At 37.3% G+C, this 9,523-nt stretch overlaps 1 pseudogene; it reads right to left on the bottom strand.

Moving 5' to 3' along the window:
• Window positions 1–7,161: 7,161 nt before the first annotated feature.
• On the bottom strand, window positions 7,162–8,099 carry LOC142840640 (prothymosin alpha pseudogene; annotated as a pseudogene).
• Window positions 8,100–9,523: the final 1,424 nt, after the last annotated feature.

Below are 9,523 nucleotides of genomic sequence, written 5' to 3'. Positions count from 1 at the left end.
ATGAAGATAACCATCACAAACTTATCCCTTGTCAACTTGACACTATGATGTGTTTTGAGTATTCAAAAAACCATGCCAAGCACAGTCTCTCTCTCTCTCTCTCTCTCTCTCTCTCTCTCTCTCTCTCTCTCTCTCTCTCTCTCTCTCTTCTCTCTCTCCATGCTGCCTATATATCAGGATATAAAGCTCTCAGTTACTGTTCCAACACCACACATATCTGCTTCCCACCATGTTGCATATGAACTAACCCTCTAAAACTGTAAGTAAGCCCCCAATTATATGCTTTGTTTTATAAGAGGTGCCTCGTTCATGGCTTCTCTTCACAGCAATAAAATGGTAACTAAAACAAGTGCTAAAATTCTAAAACTATAAAACTTATTGATGATAACATAAGAGAAACCTTAGACTGAAGATATGAGGATGATTTTTTGATACAATAAAAAGTCATTTTTGAAAAATTTGTAATAATCTGGACTTCACTAAAAATTGAATATCTGATATATCGAAGACAATAGCAAAATAACACAAATCATATACTTAGAGAAAATATTTATAAAATTATGTATGATGAAGTACTATTATCTAAAGTATAAAAAGAACTTGTATCAATATAAAAACAGAAAGTAAATTAAAATGGGTCAAAGACCTTAGCAACAGTTTCTCCATATACACAGTGATAAACATATAAAAAGTTCCTCCACATTATATGTCATCAAATAAACGCAACTTTAAAGAATAATGGAATACTACTGTACACATCTAAGAGCAGCCAAAAACTGAAACATTTGACAATGCCAATGCTACCAAGAATGTAGAACAAAGAGAAATCTCATGTTCTATACTGGGAATGAAAAATGGTACAACTGCTTGGGGATTACATATAAAAACGAAACATATTCTCACTAAATGATCCAGCTGTCATAGCCTTTGATAGTTATCCAAAAGATCAAAAAGTGTTTTTGTACACATGAAAACAGAACACAGATGTTTACAGTAGCTTTATTTATAATGTTCCAAGTTAAGAAACAACCAAACAACTGTCTAGTGGGTAGATAAAGTGTAGCAAACCCAAACAGCTGAATATTGTTTAATGCTAAAGTAGTGAGCTGCCAAACCATGGGAAGACAATGAGAAACCTTAAATGTGTGTTCTTAAGCCAACGAACCTGCCCTACCTGACTTAAACTGTTAAGATGAAGGAACCTAGTGTCACCTGAAAAAGGAGTCTCAATGGAGACATATTCCAGATCAGAGTGGCCTGTGAGCATGTCTTCTGGGTGATTATCTTGATTGATAGTTGATATAGGGGCTCTAGTCCACTGTGAGAGGCACCATTACCTAGCAGATGATTCTGGGCTGTATAAGAAAGCTAGCTAAGCATAATGCTGGGAACAAGCCAGCAAGCAACATTTCTCCATGGTTTCTGCTTTCAAGTTCCTTACTTGAATTTTTTTCTTCCCTAAGTTGCTTTTGGTCAGAGTGCTTTTATCTCAGCAACAGAATGAAACTTGAAAAGAATCCAAACTGAAAAGGCTGTGTATAATACGATCCCCACCATCAATATTTAAAAAAAGACAAAATCTATGAAAAATAAGAAAAATGCATGCTTCTCATAGTAGACATTATCGGTCCTTCCTTTCCAATATGGTATATCAAAATTACCCTTATTTTGAGTCCATAGAATATGGAACCAGAACATCTATCATTCTATATTTTAGCAAAATGTTTCCTCCTAAAGACTATAAGGAGAAATGAGTTCATTTTTCACAACTACAGATTGTGCAAAAGCATACACAATGGATAAATTGTTCATTGACTAAAATATATACATTTAAGAAACTAAAGCCATGGGTCAGTGAATAAAGCCTGTACTTTCAAGTTTGAAGCTTGTAAGTTCAGATCTCAAAACCCATGTAAAAATCCAGGCATCTATATGTATCTCCTGTATTATCACCTTGAGAGGGAGAGATGGGGGATATATCTCCCAGGGCAAACTGGCTAATGAAAGTATCTAGTATCCATGAGCTCTGGGTACAGTGAGAGACTCTCCCTAAGCAAATAAAAGTAAGAGTGATTGGAGAAGACACCAGCTGTAAACTCTGGGTTTCTAAATGGATGCACATCCATATATATGCATGTGTCCATAAATATGCATACATGCATGAATGCCCAATGCACACCCATGGGAATGTTGCTCCAGGCTACATTCCCAATGATGCTCTCCATTTGCAGTCAGACCACTTTTATTTTATATCAAGGAACCAAGAGGGATAATTTAACAAAAGGGTTTTCTCATCCTTCTTCTATGTCACACCTGAGAACACACACACATGCAAAAATGGAGTATGTATTTTAAAATGGGGTTCTTTGCTTCATATAAGGGAATTGTATTTTTTCTACATTAGCAAACACTTATAAAATATGGCACATTTATCTAGAAAATAATCTGAACCTCTTTGAAGCTATGAGTTACTTTTCTAGTTTAAGATCTTATTTTGATAATATTCTAGATTTTAATAATATTCTAGACTGAAGTGACAATGAAATTTTGTCACATTATAGGCACATATGAAGAGATAAATACTCTCACTGCTAATTTAAAAACTCTCCGTCTAAAACGATGTCTCTTCTCTCAGCATAGGCTCTACTGCTGATGGTCTGATTTTTTTATAGTAGTTGCAAGGTCACCTGAAAGTAATAATGCTATTCTAGCTACATAAAAGTTACGAGAGTGATCTGTTTAAAACACTAATATGCTATTGTTTCAACACTAGAGCCTTTTAGGAAATGAGAAATAAATTTAAAAATGTAAACATATAAATTTTAGAGAAATAAGGAGAAATGAAGCCACAACTAAGCTACAGAAAACAAAGATCGGGGTTTTGATCCTACAGCATGCACTGGCTTTGTGGGAGCCTAGCCTGTTTGGATGCTCACCTTCCTAGACCTGGATGGAGGGGGGAGGACCTTAAACTTCCCACAGGGCAGGGAACCCTGACTGCTCTTTGGACTGTAGAGGGATGGGGAGGGGGTGGGGGAAAGGGAAGGGAAATGGGAGGAAGGGAAGAGGTGGAAATTTTTAATAAAATTTTAATTAAAAAAATAAAGTGTTACGGGACAGAAATCTCAAGGTCCAAATCAGGAGCAGAAGGAGACGGAGCACGAGCAAGGAACTCAGGACCGCGAGGGGTGCACCCACACCCTGAGACAATGGGGATGTTCTATCGGGAACTCACCAAGGCTAGCTGGCCTGGGTCTGAAAAAGCATGGGATAAATCCGGACTAGCTGAACATAGAGGACAATGAGGAATACTGAGAACTCAAGAACAATCGCAGTGGGTTTTTGATCCTACTGCACGTACTGGCTTTGTGGGAGCCTAGGCAGTTTGGATGCTCACCTTAGGAGACCTGGATAGAAGTGGGCGGTCCTTGGGCTTCCCACAGGTCAGGGAACCCTGATTGCTCTTTGAGCAGATGAGGGAGGGTGACTTGATCGGGGGAGGGGGAGGGAAATGGGAGGCGGTTGCGGGGAGGAGGCAGAAATCCTTAATAAATAAATAAATTAAAAAAATAAATAAAAAAAATAAAGTGAAGGAATTCATTAGACATATGTGTATCTTGAAAGATCAACATTATATACAGTGATATAATTTAGGTTTCTAGCATACAATCTGTTTGAGTTTATCCTGCAAACATTATGGTGGGACAGACATCACTATATTAAATAAAATTAGATTGCCTAGTTTCAAATATTGTTAAGTATCTTTGAGTCTTTCATAATTATTTAATCTTCTGTTTGCATTTCTAGTTTAATACTAGTAACTTTCAATGAGGTGTTAATTTTTTTAAATTTCTAATATAGTTAATACAAAATATTTCAATAATTGTGTGAAATGCCATACAGAGTTATACTGATCTATGTATCTGGAAATTCCATTGCTGTATTCACCTTCTGTTAGTTATAGTCCTTCCAGATTTCATACAATTTATCTGTTTATTTAATGACGCAGAGTGTAAGTGGTAAGTGCAGTTTAAGTGTTCTTTAAGCAATAACTAAGATATTTGCCTCGGATGCCCTCCTTTCTGATGACTGTCAGTAGCAATTATTACCCCTGGAGCCTTGTAAAGTTGGGCTAAGGATGACTGAGTTTCCTGACATTCCTAGGTCCTGGATGCCTTCTTTGTAGCTGTGCTCATTCATTTGCTTAAGATTTTCCTGTGTAAAAGAGCAAAATAATTCTATTTGAGCTGTCAAATTTGAGGAAGCCTGTTGCAGCAGTTTAATGTGGGCCTTCAAAAATAGCTTTCAGTAGAGCAATGGCGTGACAAGCAAAGCTCAATTTAATTTTTTTCAGACAACCAATCTTTGTGAGGAACTCTTAAGTCTTGAACATTGCTGAAGTTAGGGAGAATTGATTTGCTATTTATATTTAATGTGTTTTCTTGCTGAAACCTCAGTTGTACTTCTAGAAATTTATGCAAAATATCAATCCAAAGATTATACTTAGATAATTATAAATCATAAATTAAATATGTCCAAAATTAATTTCAAGTTATGTATTTTTATTCACAGTCTATTGGCCTAAACTTAGCAGTATGGCCTCATCCTAGCTTAAACCCAGGATTCCATTGCTAAACGGAAAGGCTAAGGCTCAAGCTCTAGCAGTCTGTGCCAAGTCTCTACCAAACATAGTCCTTTTCCATATTCAGCTATGTATTGAGATGGTTTCATGGTCTAGTGTCAGCTTAGATTTTTCCTCTGTTTTCATTGTTGGAATGGGGAGACACATATTCATGGTGATCCTCCTGTCTCAGCTTCATGTGTGCTAGGACTACAGGTATTAGCTACCTTCTCTGACAAGTGATTTGTTGAGTCATTCAAATTATTCAACTTGTTTTCTAAAATACACCACCTATGCCCATTCTTCAAAGTGTACTAGAAATATCTGGGGATTATTTGTTTTGCTACAAACTTCTGATTTACCAAATCCCCAGGAACTCAGTAGAAGAAAGTCCGGTATGATAAATATGTAATTATTGTAAGAAAAGAGTCAGGCTTATTGGGAACAGAAACATAGAAGTCCCTCAGTGATGGGGAAAGTGAAATAGAAATGAATAGTTAATATTTGTAAAATGTGGATAAATATGAATAGAATTTTCTAGACTGAAAACTTAATCCTTTGACATTTGATGCAGGAACTTACCTAACCAAGTGTCGTAAAAACTGAGACGTTGGACCTGTTAGTTCAGTTTTAATCAATAACCTGTTAGTTAGCTGAAGATGGGTACCAATTACACTCTCTAAAAGCTGGATAGCTTAAAATAAAAATAAACATGTATTGTTTCATAGCACCTACAGCATGAGAACCGGGAAGTAACTATGTGATAGTTTCTGGCTGCGTTGCTGTCAAAATTTCAGACAGTGCTATAGCTAGCTGAAAGTTTGATCGGGACTCTATCTGGTTCCAAGACAGTTCCCTCACACAACTAGCAAGTTGCTATTAATATTATGTGAGGTCATCCTGCATGGGCCTCCCTCCAGGACTTGACGGTTATACCACTGAAATACTATCTGACTTTCCTCAGCAAATATGATGATTAATTTTAGGTGCCCACTTGACAGGGATATGTGCTCAAATATTGAAAAAAAACAAGGCATAATGTTCTCTGCATTATTGCTGGGCCTTATCTAATCAATTTATGGTCTCAATAGACTGAAAAAGTAGACCTTTTACCTGAAGAAGAGAAAACTCATCTTATTCCAAGGACTGTTTAGTGAGATGGAGGAATTTTTCTGGCACTCTTACTGAAATTGAAAAATTGGTTTTTTCTAAGTCTTGACTCTGGCAAAATTGAAACATGAAGCGCAGTCTTAGCTCTTCAAATTCTGAGGCCTCCCAACCCGAACTGGAGCTTGCTGACTCACTGCAGATTTTGAGACTTGGAAACTTCTATAAATACATGAGCCAGTTTCTTAATACTAAATTGTGTACATATATAATGACTATGTATTTCACTAAACTTTCATTATGAATGAGTATATTTAGTCTTAAGGAGATTATTTTGTAAATTATCAGTTGCATATACGAAGTGGAAAACCAAAGAACTATGCACCATTCTTTGTAAGCATAGAGGTGAGCTACTAAATCTAGTATCTTAAATATTGAAGAAGGTGGTATAAGTGCTAGAAAGAAGAAACAGATACAACATCATTAACTGAATTTTATATGATAAAGGAGCAATACATTGATTGCTAATAGAGGAAATTTTTAGGTGAAAATGAGACCACTTCTTAAACATATGCCATACTTATTTTTAACTGAGCCTATCTGAAAGAATATGCCTAAAACACATTTCTGAGTTTTCCCAGAGAACCTATATTGCCCTAAGTATGGCTTTATCCATCAATTAATATGCTGCACTAAAGATACCTCTTATTTTAAATCTGTCTCTCAAACAATACTGCAATAAAAGGGTGAAAATATATCCCTATTATGTTTGGATCATAATGTCTTTCTATAACTCTGTGTATTCAACAAATAGTAGTTGAATTATTAGAATATATGTTTCTTTGTAAATTGTCCAAGATATTCTTATTCAATAAACTTTGATGTAATGCTCATGATGTGCTCTTGATGGAATATTAATTACTCTTAGGAAGTATACATTTTCTATAGAGAGAAAGCCAAATAAAAAAGTCAGTAAAGCAACAGTATTATATGGCAATGCAAATAGGTTTGTTCAATACCAGGAGCAGGAGTCAAGGCAGCAAAGAGGCTTAGTGGTTAAATAGAGGGAAAAGATAACAGAACTATTACTTTCGGATGCTAATTTCTTGAAGATCACACTTTAACATGGTTCTTGCAAATATCTTTGGAGGTTTTGTTTTTTTTAGAAAAACTCAGCAAAATAAAATTTCGGTTATTGTTGGACATTGTTTCACACATACATCAAACAGGCCCAAAAAACAAAAAAAAAAAAAAACAGCAACTTCATAGACAAAAAAAAAGGAAGGAAAAAAAAGAAAACTTTTATCTTTGGCCTTTTTAACCATTTCATACAAACCAACTACTTATAGTATTGCTAGGTACATACACAAAAAAAGTTACTGGAATGCTCCGAATAAGATTGGTTTTTTTTTTTGTTGTTGTTGTTGTTGTCGTTTTTGTTGTTTTTTTACAAGTTTTTTTTCTCCTTTGAGATTATAATGAACATGGTCACACCACAAGTAAGGTCAGAAGTAGGACAGAGAACGCTCTGAAGGCTGGTCTGGTCACCAGTCACCATCAAAACTGGCTGACCCCTAACTATATGTACAAAAATATAAAATGTAAATAAAAAATACAAACAAATTTTCCTTTTAAAGTATTTTTAAGAAAAAAAGCCTTAGAAGTTTTGATTTTTTCCTCCCCTGTTGCAAACTCATGTTGTGGTTTTGGTGGGTTGATGAAGAGCGCATGTCATCTGTGGGTGGCACTGCCTGCTGTGGGCGGGCGGGGCCTGCTCCTCTACTTGAAGGTGACCACGTTTAAATTCTGAGACGGGAAGTGGAGGGTGAACAGGTCACAGCGGCCTTAGTTTAGCTTTTCCTTTGCCATCCAGTCATCCTGTTCAGTCTTCTGCTTCTTGGTGTCAGCATCATCATCCTCATCGTCTTCAGCTACCTGCTGCCCTTAGGAGCCTCAGCTTCCTCATCTTCATCTTCATCTTCCTCCTCACCATCACCTCTTCCTCCTCCTCCTCCCCACCTTCTTCCTCTTCTTCATCTACCTCATTGTCAGCCTCCTGCTCCCCATTTTGCTCATTCTGAGCATTGCCATTGGCAGGTGCGTCTCTTCCATTCTCTGCCTCCTCCACAACTTCCTTCTTCTCCTTCAAGTCCTTGGTGGTGATCTCGGAGCTGGTGTCCACTGCCGCGTCTGACATGGTGGGGCACGCCGGTGATCCGCTGCAGCGAGGGCGAGACGAATCGAGTTCGAGGACTCTGGCGAGAGGGCTGCAGGAGTCCACTGTGGAGGAGGACGAGGAGGCGGGCGGGCGGCAAAGGAGGCTGCAGCGAGCTAAGAGCAGCACGGGGAACAATGCAAATATGGCTTTTCAGAGCAGCCAGTGGGCAGAGGTGTTTTTTTTTTTTTCACAGCATGGGAAGCAGTACCTAGCTGCATACCTGTTTCCTGAAATTTTTCTTAACTATCCCGTATCTAAATAATCAATGCTAGTCATATCTTTTGGTCAGGAAGGGATGACTAATTTGAACTTTGATACTCTAAAGAGTTCACTTTATGACAGTGCTAAGTAAATGGGAAAAAAAGAAAACTCAAAGTGCAAAGGTAAACATACTGACAATGAAACAATATTGCGTGTGTTTCTATATAGTACATGTCTGTATGCGTGTACACATATGTATGTGTGCATGTGGAGTTTAGAGTCAATATCAGCTGTCTTCTGCAGGCACTCCCCATCTTGGTTTGTGAGATAGGCTATTTCACTAAACATGGAACTCACTGACTCTGTTGCACTAGCTGGATAATCTATCTGTATTCACCTACCTCCAGTGCCAGGGTTAGGTGTATATGCCACCATACCCACTTTTATATGTGCTGGGGATCCAAACGTGGAATCCTGAGCTTGTCCAGGAAGCTTTTTAAAGACTGAATCATTTCTCTAGTGTTTTAAAAAAGGTAACTTAAAATATTTATATAGTTTGTGTGCATGAGTGTTTAGCCTACATGTTTGTCTGCATACCACTGTATGCAGTGCCTGCAGAGACCTTGAGAGGGTGTGGGATCCACTAGAACTATAGTTACAAATGTTTGTGAGCCTCCATGTGAGTGGGAATGGAGCCATCAGCCGGGCGGTGGTGGTGCACACCTTTAATCCCAGCACTCGGGATCCAGGGCGAGCTCCAAAGCTACAGAGAGACCCTGTCTCTAAAAACAGAAACAACAACAAACAACAATAAAAAACCTGAGCCACCTTCCTAGCTCCTGAGCAAGATTTTTTAAACAAATGAAATTTAATTCCATAAATGTACACATAAAATAGATGAACTTAAATGTTTATACTATTATAATATTAAAATTTAAGATTAAATATAACATAAAAATTTCATCCAAGTAAGTTAGTTTAATCATGAGTTGGCTCTATTTTAGGGTGCTGGAAATATGGGTCTGGTTAAGAGCACTGATTGTCTTCTAGAGGATACCCATATATATGAAGACTTACAACCATCTGTGACTGTAGCTCCAGGGCATCTGATGCCCTCTTCTGATCCCTTTGGGCACCAGGCATGAAAGTGGTATACAGACATACATGCTAGCAAAACAGGAATATACATAAAACAAAATAACTTATTTTTTTTTAAAAAAGAGTGATTTCCTAGAGATGTTCATGAAAGTGCATAATGCAGTCTTTGTTTTTTTGTTTTGTCTTTGTTTTTTTTTTGGCTTTTTTTTCAAGACAAGGGTTTCTCTGTGGCTTTGGATCCTGTTTGTTTTAAGAATATAACTGGTCTGTAGAGAAGA

Source organism: Microtus pennsylvanicus, chromosome X (assembly GCF_037038515.1).
Source record: "Microtus pennsylvanicus isolate mMicPen1 chromosome X, mMicPen1.hap1, whole genome shotgun sequence".
Taxonomy (NCBI): Eukaryota; Metazoa; Chordata; class Mammalia; order Rodentia; family Cricetidae; genus Microtus; species Microtus pennsylvanicus.
Note: the sequence above shows the minus strand (reverse complement) of the source record. Positions and strands in the feature narration are given on the sequence as shown.